We start from the raw sequence: 12,356 nt of genomic DNA, 5'->3' as shown, positions 1-12,356 counted from the left end.
TTTTTTAAAACGGTTTATTTCGCAATCAATGAGTGGTATGATCCAAGAAGCCCCGCCACATCAGCTTGTTACTGCACACGTGATCTTTTTTTCTTTTCTTTTTTTTTCATATACAGGGTGTTTCCAAAAGATGGACCCGATTTGAAAGCTCTATATCTCTGCATCCACGAACCGCCCGTGAATGAAACTCTTACCACTTGAAAGGGTGGGGCGTAGAGCGTCAAATGATTACAGCTAGGTGCCTCTCTCAGCGCACAGACAGCCCCTAGCCTCAGTCATTTGGAGGATGGCGACCCCGCAACACAAGGCGTTTCGTGTTCTGCAGTTCAGCAAGGCTGAATCCGCAGTTGCGGTGCAGCGTGCGTTTCAACGGCGTTTTGGCATTGATCCGCCAACGTCAAAGAGCATTCGTCGCCGCTACCGACAATTTGAGGGAACAGGCTGTTTATGTAAGGGGAAGAGCACAGGGCGACCACGCGCTTCAGAGGAAAACGTGAGAAGAATTCAAGAGAGTTTTCAGCATAGCCCGCACAAGTCCACTCGTCGTGCCAGCCTAGAACTTGCGATCTCTCTTACGACTCTGTGGCGTGTGTTAAGGCGACGTTTAATCATGAAGCCATACCGGTTGCGCCAGCTTCCTACCCTTGATTTAGCTAGGGATGTCAGAGAATTCCGCGACGGATCTCGGTGAGGCCGAATGCCAGTGCATTCGGCCCCCTGAAACCCATTGTGGAATGGAGCCCCCGCCCCCCCACCCACGAAAGGTGCGCGGGATGAAGTGCCCGCCGCCCCCACCCCACGAAGTGCACACGAAACAGAATACTTACCTGCTCCCGTCCGCGCTGCTGTGTGAATGGCGGCCGTCCTGCAGCCGCCATTTGCTTGCTCCTCTTCAGCCGTGATAGGCTACGTAAATACTTACGTAGCCTATCACGGCTAACACAGGGACGCCATTTGCATCCCTGTGGAGGCCGTGATAGGCTACGTAAGTATTTACGTAGCCTATCACGGCGGGGGGGGGGCAAACCCAAGCGTATGCAAATGGTGGTAGCCGCCGCCATTTGCGTATGCTGGGTTTTTTTCCCCCCTGCTGTGATAGGCTACGTGAGTATTTATGTAGCCTATCACGGCAGAGGGGGAAAAAACCCAGTGTACGCAAATGGCAGCGGCTACCGCCATTTGCGTACACTCGGGTTTTCCCCCTGCCGTGATAGGCTACGTAAATTTTTACGTAGCCTATCACGGCGAAAGAAAGGGACGCAAATGACGGTGGCTACGACAGCTGCCATTTGCGTCCCTGCAGGGCTGCCCAGCAGCTGGATGTCCGGCTGCGGGTGCCTGGCTGGCAGCTCCATGGCTTAGCTGTGGAGGCTGGCAAGGATTCCGGGGGGAGGGATGGAGCGCCTCCCCCCCAGCGGAACCAGATAAGCGGGGGTTTGTACACCCCTAGATTTAGCCCTTTCATCAGTCAAGCACTTTATAAACCATAACGTTATTCAAACTCTGCTGAGATATTAGTAATGATTCTACATTTTATTGATTGGGGGTGGGCGGAAGGTAGATCACCAGGTGTTTGGGATTTCATTTCCCAGACACCCTTGTGATTCTGGGGATATTGAAACATTGATACGTACAATGTTTTACTGTAATTTTTCTCGGGGGCGGGGGGCAGAGCAAAACTGATTCAGCCAATTTTGGCATCTTCTGGTCATTCAGATGTAGTACTATTTCTGTTATGTCTGAAGGGGTGTAATGTCAACACTACACAGAAAGGTGCAATGTTTTTGAATAGTTTTAAAAATTAGACCTAAGATGCTTGCAAATGGTGATCCGTGATTTTGCTCAATCAACATTAAGTGATTGCAACTGCTGTCCCTGTACTGTTACAATCACATATTTTACTTCACATACCCATTTTCCTTTTATTTGTAAAGAACTGTAAATGGTCTGTGGACTAATTTTAAATAAACTATCAGCTACTATACAGTTACTTTTATTACAGCATTCTTTATGTTTAAGGGAGCAATCCTATGGCCACTAGTCAGTGGCTAGACTGCCATAGGATATGTGGTTTTCTGGGAATCTTCCAACCCTACTATTCTATGAATTGACCTCAGAGCCTCTGAGGTCAGTTCCTGGAGAACTGACCTTCCCGCCCCCCCTTCTGCGCTTTCTCACAGGCAGCGCGGAACAGCCCTGTACTCCGCGCTTGGAAGGGCAGCGCTGAGTGGCCAAAATGGGGTGTTTCGGGGGGCATTCTGGGGCAAGGAAGATGGAAATGCCAGTACGACACATCCTATGTGTGGTCCGGCAGCCTCCTCTCCCGCTCCGCCATTCCGCAGCTAGACAACCGAAATCAGCTGTCTAGCTGAAAATGCAGGGCAGGAGAAGCACAGAGGGAATGATCCCCTCCATGCTTCTCCTGCCCTGCATTGGATAGGTGGTCACCTCCGAGTTCAGAGGCGGCTGCCTATCCCCATAGAATTGCGCCCTTAATCTCCAAGGAATTGAGGGCAGCCTACAACCTTCTCTCTCCCATTTTATCCTCACAACAACCCTGTGAGGTAGTTTAGGCTGAGAGAGTGTGATTATCCCAAGGCCATCCAGTAAGCTTCCTGGCTGACTGGAGATTTGAACCTAGAACTCCCTGGTCCTAGTCCAACACTAACCATTATACAGCGCTGTATTTTAATTCAGGTTATTATTATTTTAAAATATCACACATAATGAACAAAAATATATTGGCACCTTTTCAAGCAAAACTTCTTCATATATCAATTTAAAGTTGCATTTCACATTACAATTGTATAGACATGTATAAATATATTGGATCTACGCTGAATTGAAAACAATTTTTTATTGAAAATCATGGATGTTAAGGTCACTGGGAAATGTAATAATCTGATGCAAGCCAAACTGAAGTGTTATTGCAAACTCTTTTTGCATCTGAGTGGCAAAATAAATACAAACATCAGAGAGCAGAAATACCAAACTTGTTCTCTCTAGAATCCGTTAAAATTACACACACAACAGGATGCTGAACTTTTCAATTCATTTTTGATAACATCCAGTCTGGCGATTATTAAATTAGATTTTGAACAGCATGATGTGAAGCCTGTTTCAAGAATGTGGTCTGCCACTTGTAAATATTCCTTTGCAATATCTATCAGAGTGACCCCATAAGCATTATAGTGCTGGTGCAAACCTCATTATACCATTTTGTTTTGGCCTTTGAAGAGAATTGGGCAATTCGTCTCTACAACATTAATCTCAGACAGGTTTTTTGTAACACTGTGGTAACACAGATCCTATCTTCCCATCCCTATCCAGAACAAGCTTTACATTAATCTCCCCTCCTCTCGCTTCCTATTTCATAAGTCTCTGGTGCAATAATTTGCATACGTCATGCATACACCTTCCAGATGTTTGGATGACAACTCCCAGCATTCCTGACCATTGTCCATGCTGGCAGCAAAACTGTTGTCTGGGGTCTGAAGACTGGAGCATGTTTTACTCTGATCTTATGTCATCTTCAGAGGTTGCTTCTTTATTTCCAGGCTTGATGTAAAGTGTTGGTTATGGCCTGGGGCAGCTGAATTGCGATGGGGGCGGGGGGGGGGGATTTACTCACACTTAACCCTGCCCACCAACTAAGATCAGAATCTTGGCTTTCAGTCTCACCCATACATGAGATTAGATGGGCGGGTACTCGAGAGAGAGCCTTCTCAGTAGCGGCACCATATTGTAGAATGCGTAGAATCACACAGTGATGGCCACCAATTTGGATGGCTTTAGAAGGGGGTTAGCCAAATTCCTGGAGAAGGCTATCAATGGCTACTAGTCCTGATGGCTATGTGCTACCTCTGGTATCTGAGGCAGTATGCCTATGTGCACCAGTTGCTGGGGAACATGGGTGTGAGGGTGCTGTTGCACTCATGTCCTATTTGTGGGGTTCCCGTGGGCAGTTGGTTGTCCACTGTGTGAACAGAATGCAGGACTGGATGGACCCTTGTTCTGATCCAGCAGGGCTCTGATGTTCTTAGTACCCTCCCCATGGCTCCACAGGTCTCCTCTTTTAGTCTTCATGTGGTGTTTGGAAACCTTTTTATTCAGTGTGATTTTAGCATTTAGTCTTCTAATTGCTGTTCTCTGCTTTTAATTGGGCTGCTGGGTTATTGTTTTTTACTGTCTGCTTTCATTGCTGTTTTATGAATATTTTGTATTCTGTATCTTGTTTTATTGCATGTTTTTATCATTCTTGTAAGTGGCTTTAAATACATTTTGATAAGTGGAGAAATAAATGCAATACTGACAGAGTATGTGCATTATAAAACATTTCCTGATGCCAAGAACAATGGATTCTGGGTGCCTTGCTGATGGTGAACAGTCTGATACTGCAGTGCTGGAAAGAGACATTCTTGCCACCTATTCAGTGATGGATTGTGGACTTTTGCTCCTAACCTCTCTGTGAATTTAACAGCCTACCAATGAAACTGTCATGATGATGCTTAAATAACATGCTTTTTCCAAAACCTATACCCAGGGACTGATAGGTTACTGTTAATTCTCCACCCCCCATCCCTCACATTTGTAAGATTTGTAGGACACTACACCATCTCTGGTTCCCCGCTAGCACATCCGCTCCCCCACACACACACATACTGCCCCCTTTTCTATTCTCTTATTATTGTGTTATTAAAACTATATGAAAAATAAAAATAAAAAGTCACCTGTGAGTCCAATAAGCCAATTCAACAGAGAAGGCTAGCTGCTGAATCTCTGCATGGACTTTCCTCTATCATATCAGCATCCACTGGAAGTGGTAATTATGTGCACGTCTGCATTGGGTGTGATTGGAAAATACAATCACTCCCAATGCAAAAATATAGTAGAATTACCATCGGGGCCAGGTGTATGTATCATCTCTGCATGATTCACTGGGGAACGCCGTATGTGCCTTGAATGCAAAAAAGCCCAGGTTCAGTTCCTGGCATCTCCAAATAAGGCTGAGAAAGTTCCTTGTCTGAGACTCTGGAGAGAGATGCTGCCAGTCAGTACAGACCAGGACTGGGGAACCTCCTGTCAAAATCTGCATTTGCTTGGTCAAAACCTGTCAGGATCCAATTTCCAGCAGTCGACATGGCCAGAGAAAACCATGGGCAGGATCAGTCTGAAAGTGGTCACAGTTTTGGATGGGACTTTATGCTTTATTCAGTATGCTGTGGAGGAAACAGAAAAGACATTTACACCCAGGCATTCTATTTCCCCAGCTTGTGCTGGGAGTTGTCGGACCTTTTTCTGTCTAAACCTGCATCGAACTGCGCCCTTAATCAGTTTACCTAGACCATTAGTCCATCTATGCATATACATATTTTTATATAGGTATATACATATTCTATGTATATATGTTCTACATAGCAAAGGATATGTATGATGTATAATTTAAAGTATAATGTAATGAGTGTGGGTTTCTTATCTTTTTTCTTTTTTTCTGAAAGCATATTTATTACTTATTTCAGAAATGTCTGACCTGTTTTCTGTCCACTAGGGGAACTCAAAGCAGCTAATAGAACAGAGAGACAGATAATAAAGACAGTATCAAACAGCATGAAACAAACGAGATTATGTTTGGCTTCCCCCAAAGTTCACCAGATGCCAAAAGGAATATATTGTTTGGCAGGGCCGGTATCAACGGTAGACATTGTTGGACACCTGCCAAGGGCCCACATCCCAGTGGGTCCCACTGAGAAGAGCCCCCTGGACTGGCTTCTTTTCTCTGCCATTGCAACCGGCTTGTTCACCTGCCTTTCCCTCTGGTCCAGGCAGCAGTGGTGGTGAGCAGGAGATGCCACTGTCTGCTTCCTCACTGGCTCTCTGCCTGTCAAGCAAGCAAGTGGTAGCAATGATGAGAAAGACGAAGAGGAGGAATAGCAGCTGGTGACAATGGCGGTGAGAAGGTAGGCTCACTGACAGAGGGGGCCATTGAGGGTGTCTTGCCCAAGGGCCCTTCAAAAACCTGGACGACCCACCTTTAGCTCAAGCATGCATTTGAGGATGCACTAGTGGTATTACTGCTGGCACAACCCACCTTAGTGGGTCCTGATCCACCAGCTTAAGACCAGTCACTAGATCAGGGGTGGGCAACTTGTGGACTGCAGCTCCCATAAGCTGTCAGCATTGGCTGCGCTGGGTAGGGCTGACAGTAGTTGTAGTCCAACAACATCTGGAGGGCCACAAGTTGCCCACCCCTGGTCTGGATGACTAGCGGATGAATGTCTAAACTGACTATTGTGTTAAGGTGAGGTCACAGAATCATAGAATAGTAGGGTTGGAAGGGGCCTACAAGGCCATCAAGTCCAACCCCCTGCTCAATGCAGGTATCCAAGTCAGAGCATCCCTGACAGATGGCTGTCCAGCCTCGTCTTGAATGCCTCCAGTGTGGGAGAGCCCACCACCTCCCGAGGGATTTGGTTCCATTGCTGTATTGCTCTAACAGTCAGGAAGTTTTTCCTGATGTTCAGCCGGAATCTGGCTTCCTGTAACTTGAGCCCATAATTCCCTATCCTGCATTCTGGGATGATTGAGAAAAGATCCCGACCTTCCTCTCTGGGACAGCTTTTCAAGTACTTGAAGAGCACTATCATATCTCCCGTCAGTCTTCTCTTCTCAAGCCTAAACATGCCCAGTTCTTTCAGTCTCTCTTCATAGAGCTTTGTTTCCAGTCCCCTGATCATCTTCGTTGCGCTCCTCTGAACCCTCTCCAGTTTGTCTGCATCCTTCTTAAAGTGTGGTGCCCAGAACTGGACAAGTACTGCAGATGAGGCCTAACCAGTGCTGAGTAGAGGGGAACTAGTACTTCCCGTGATTTGGAAGCGATGCTTCTATTAATGCAGCCCCAAATAGCATTTGCCTTTTTTGCAGCCACATCACATTGGTGGCTCATATTCAGCTTGTGATCGACAACAATTCCAAGATCCTTCTCCCTTGTAGTGTTGTTGAGCCACGTATCCCTCATCTTGTAACTGTGCCTTTGGTTTCTTTTTCCTAGGTGCAGAACTTGGCATTTATCCCTATTAAATGTCATTCTGTTGTTCTCTGCCCAGCGCTCCAGTCTATCAAGATCACTTTGAATTTTGTTTCTGTCTTCCAAAGTATTAGCTATCCCGCCCAATTTGATGTCATCTGCAAATTTGATCAGCATTCCTTGCACCTCCTCCTCCAAGTCATTAATACAAATGTTGAAGAGCACTGGGCCCAGGACTGAGCCCTGCGGTACCCCACTCGTTACCTCTCCCTAGTTTGAGAAGGTCCCATTGATCAGCCCTGTTTGAGTCCAATTCTGTAGCCAACTGTGGATCCACCGCATCGTTGTTTCATCTAGCCCACTTCGAGCTAGTTTGCTCATCAGGAGATCATGGGGCACTTTGTCGAAAGCTTTGCTGAAGTTGAGGTATATTATGTCTACAGCATTCCCACGGTCCACTAGGGAGGTTACTTGATCAAAAAATGAGATCAGATTTGTCTGGCAGGATTTGTTCTTGACAAATCCATGTTGGCTTTGAGTAATCACTGCATTGTTTTCAAGGTGCTTACAGATGGATTGCTTTATAATCTGCTCCAGAATTTTCCCAGGGATTGATGTCAGACTGGTCTGTAGTTCCCAGGTTCCTCCTTTTTACCCTTTTTGAAGACAGGGACAACATTAGCCCTCCTCCAGTCATCTGACACTTCACCCATCCTCCATGATTTCTCAAAGAGAATAGGCAGCAGTTCTGAGAGTTCTTCTGCCAGTTCCTTTATTACTCTAGGATGCAGTTCACCTGGCCCTGGAGATTTGAACTCATTCAAAGTAATTAGGTGTTCCTTGACCAAATGCCTATCGATCTCAAGCTGCAATCCTGCCCCTTCAGCCTGTACTTCGCCTTTGCCAGGGGGGTCATAGACCCTCTTTTGGGAGAAGACTGAGCCAAAGTAGGAATTGAGCACCTCTGCCTTTTCTTTGTCATCTGTTATCATTTTGCCATCCTTATTTAATAACTGAACAACCATTTCTTTCCTCTGCCTTGTACTATGCACGTAGCTGAAGAAAGCCTTTTTGTTGCTTTTAGCATCCCTCGCTAAACTCAGCTCATTCTCAGCTTTAGCCTTCCTGGCGCCATCCCTGCAATTCTGTGCTACCTGCCTGTACTCTTCCTTTGTTGCTTGGCCTTCTTTCCACTTCCTATATGTCTCCTTTTTTGTTTTCAGGTCATCTCTAAGCTTTTTGTGAAGCCACATTGGCTTCTTCTGTTGTCTTCCCCCTTTTCTTCTTGTTGGAATTGTTTGTAATTGTGCCTTGAGAATTTCCTTTTTTAAACGATCCCATCCATCTTGGACTCCTTTTCTTGTTAGAGTCGCTTGCCATGGGACCTTACTGATCAATGTTCTGAGTTTATTAAAATCAGCTTTCCTAAAATCCAGGGTACGCGTTTGACTACACTCAGCTTTTGCTTCCCTTAGAACCAAGAACTCAAGTACAACATGGTTGCTTTCCCCCAAAGTTCCTGTAACTGCTACTTTATCCACCAAGTCATTTCTGTTGGTTAGGATCAAGTCAAGGATAGCTGATCCTCTAGTTCCTTCCTCTACTTTCTGTAGGAGGAAGTTATCCACCACACAAGTCAGGAATTTCCTGGAGGGGCCATGTTTTGCAGTATTTGTCTCCCAACAAATATCAGGGAAATTGAAGTCTCCCATTACTACTACATCATGCTTCCTTAAAACGTTGGCTATTTGCTTTTCAAAAGTTTCATCCTCGTCTTCTCCTTGATTGGGTGGCTGGTAGTAGACTCTGACCACCAGGTTTTTTATTCTTTGCTCCATTTATTTTGATCCAGATGCTCTCGATGGGGCTACCAAGCTCATCCTTCTGTATTCCTGTGCAGAGATATGTATTTTTCACATACAGTGCAACCCCACCACCCTTTCTGTTCCTCCTGTTCTTTTTGAAGAAGTTATATTCTTCAATTGCTGTATTCCAGTCATGAGAGTCATCCCACCAAGTCTCAGTTATACCTATCAAGTCATAATTTCTCTTGTATTAAGAGTTCAAATTCGTTCTGTTTGTTTCCCATACTCTGGGCATTAGTATACAGACATCGAAGACCATGTGCTTCATAGTCTGGCTTTCTTCCTACATGTGTCTGAAGACTATTATTGGGCGCTATTAGAGCTGTTCTCTCCCTTTCATGGATCACTGCCTTGTTGTGGCAAAGGGGCTTGCATAACTCAGTGAAGCCATAAGCTATGCTATGCAGGATCACCCAAGATGGACAGGTCATGGCAGAGAGTTCTGATAAAATGTGGTCCACTGGAGAAGGAAATGGCAACCCACTCCAGTATTCTTGCCAAGAAAACCCCATGGAACGCATCACAAGGCTAAAAGATATGATGCTGGAAGATGAGCCCCTCAGGTCGGAAGGTGTCCAATATACTACTGGGGAAGAGCAGAGGGAATTTCCAAGTAGTGCCAGAAAGAGTGAAGCGGCTGGGCCAAAGCCAAAAGGACACTCAGCTGTGGATGTGCCTGGTGGTGAAAAGAAAGTCCGATGCTGTAAAGAACAATATTGTTTAGGAACCTGGAATGAAAGATCAGTGAACCAAGGTAAGCTGGAGGTGGTCAAACATGAGATGGCAAGACTGAACATCGACATCTTGGGAATCAGCGAACTAAAATGGACAAGCATGGGCGAATTTAATTCAGGTGACCATCATATCTACTACTGTGGGCAAGAATCCCTTAGAAGAAATGGAGTAGCACTCATAGTCAATAAAAGGGTAGGAAATGCAGTACTGGGGTACAATCTCAAAAATGATAGAATGATCTCAGTACGAATCCAAGGCAAACCATTCAACATCACAGTAATTCAAGTCTATGCCCCAACCACTGATGCCGAAGAAGCTGAGGTTGATCAGTTCTGTGAAGACCTACAACACCTTCTAGAACTAACAGCAAAAAAAGATGTCCTCTTCATCATAGGGGATTGGAATGCTAAAGTAGGAAGTCAAGAAATCACTGGGATAACAGGCAAGCATGGCCTTGGTGTACAAAATGAAGCAGGGCAAAGGCTAATAGAGTTTTGCCAAGAGAACAAGCTGATCATAGCAAACACGCTTTTCCAGCAGCACAAGAGGTGACTCTACACATGGACATCACCAGATGGTCAACATCGAAAACAGATTGATTATGTCCTTTGCAGCCAAAGATGGAGAAGCTCTATACAGTCAGTCAAAACAAGACCTGGAGCTGACTGTGGCCCAGATCATGAGCTGCTTGTTGCAAAATTTCAGCTGAAATTGAAGAACGTAGGGAAAACCACTAAACCATTCAGGTTTATGACCTAAATCATATCCCTTATGAATATACAGTGGAGGTGACGAATAGATTGAAGGGATTAGACCTGATAGACAGCGTGCCTGAGGAACTATGGACGGAGGTCTGTAACACTGTTCAGGAGGCAGCAACTAAGAAATTAGTTTCTCATCCCCAAGAAAAAGAAATGCAAGAAAGCAAAGTGGCTGTCTGGTGAGGCTTCCCAAGTAGCTGTGGAAAGAAGGGAAGCGAAAAGCAAGGGAGAAAGGGGAAGATATACCCAACTGAATGCAGAGTTCCAGAGAATAGCAAGGAGAGACAAGAAGGCCTTCTTAAATGAACAATGCAAAGAAATCGAGGAAAACAACAGAATGGGAAAGACTAGAGATCTCTTCAAGAAAATCGGAGATTTCAAGGGAACGTTTTGTGCAAAGACGGGCATGATAAAGGACAAAGAAGGCAGGGACCTAACAGAAGCAGATGAGATTAAGAAGAGGTGGAAAGAATACACAGAAGAACTATACAGGAAAGATCTTAATGTCCCTGATAGCCATGATAGTGTGGTCACTGAACTTGAGCCGGACATCCTCGAGAGTGAAGTCAAGTGGGCCTTAGGAAGCATTACTAACAACAAAGCTAGTGGAGATGACAGTATTCCAGCTGAGCTATTTAAGATCCTAAAAGATGATGCTGTTACAGTGCTGCACTCAATATGCCAACAAATTTGGAACACTCAACAATGGCCACAAGACTGGAAAAGGACAGTTTACATTCCAGTTCCAAAGAAGGGCCATGCCAAAGAGTGTTCAAACTACTGTACAATTGTGCTCATTTCACATGCCAGCAAGGTTATGCTCAAAATCCTACAAGCTAGGCTTCAACAGTATGTGGACCGAGAACTACCGAAAGTACAAGCTGGGTTTCGAAGAGGCAGAGGAACTAGAGATCAAATCGCCAACATTCACTGCATCATGGAGAAAGCAAGAGAATTACAGAAAAACGTCTATTTCTGCTTCATTGACTATGCTAAAGTCTTTGATTGTGTGGATCACAACAAACTGTGGCAAATTCTTAAAGAGATGGGAGTACCAGACCACCTTACCTGTCTCCTGAGAAACCTGTACGAGGGTCAAGAAGCAACAGTAAGAACCAGACATGGAACAACCGAGTGGTTCAAAATTGGGAAAGGAGTACGACAAGGCTGCATATTGTCACCCTGCTTATTTAATTTATATGCAGAGTACATCATGAGAAACGCCGGGTTGGATGAATCACAGGTCGGAATTAAGATTGCCGGGAGAATTATCAACAACCTCCGATACGCAGATGATACCACCCTAATGGCAGAAAGTGAAGAGGATCTAAAAAGCCTCTTGTTGAGGGTGAAAGTGGAGAGTGCAAAAGCTGGTTTGAAACTCAACATGAAAAAAATGAAGATCATGGCGTCTGGCCCCATCACTTCCTGGCATATAGAAGGGGAAGAAATGGAAGCAGTGACAGTTTTTATTTTCTTGGGCTCCAAGATCACCGCAGACGGTGACTGTAGCCATGAAATTAAAAGACGCTTGGTCCTTGGGAGGAAAGCTATGGCAAACCTAGGCAGCATAGTAAGAAGCAGAGACATCACCTTGCCGACAAAGGTCCGTATAATCAAAGCTATGGTTTTCCCAGTAGAAACGTATGGCTGTGAGAGCTGGACTATAAGGAAGGCTGAGCGCCGAAGAATTTATGTTTTCGAGCTGTGGTGCTGGAGAAGACTCTTACGAGTCCCCTGGACTGCAAGGAGGACAAATCAGTCCATCCTAAAGGAAATCAACCTTGACTGCTCATTGGAAGGACAGACACTGAAGCTGAAGCTCAAATATTTTGGCCACCTAATGCGAAGAGAAAACTCTCTGGAAAAGACCCTGATGCTGGGAAAGGTTGAAGGCAAAAGGAGAAGGGGACGGCAGAGGATGAGATGGCTAGATAGCATCACTGATGCAATGAATATGGACTTGAGCAC

This window comes from Heloderma suspectum, chromosome 12 (genome assembly GCF_057233095.1).
Source record: "Heloderma suspectum isolate Gila_16-S chromosome 12, 16-S_ref, whole genome shotgun sequence".
NCBI lineage: Eukaryota > Metazoa > Chordata > Lepidosauria > Squamata > Helodermatidae > Heloderma > Heloderma suspectum.
The sequence above is the reverse complement of the archived record's forward strand: the minus strand, read 5'-3'. Positions refer to the sequence as shown.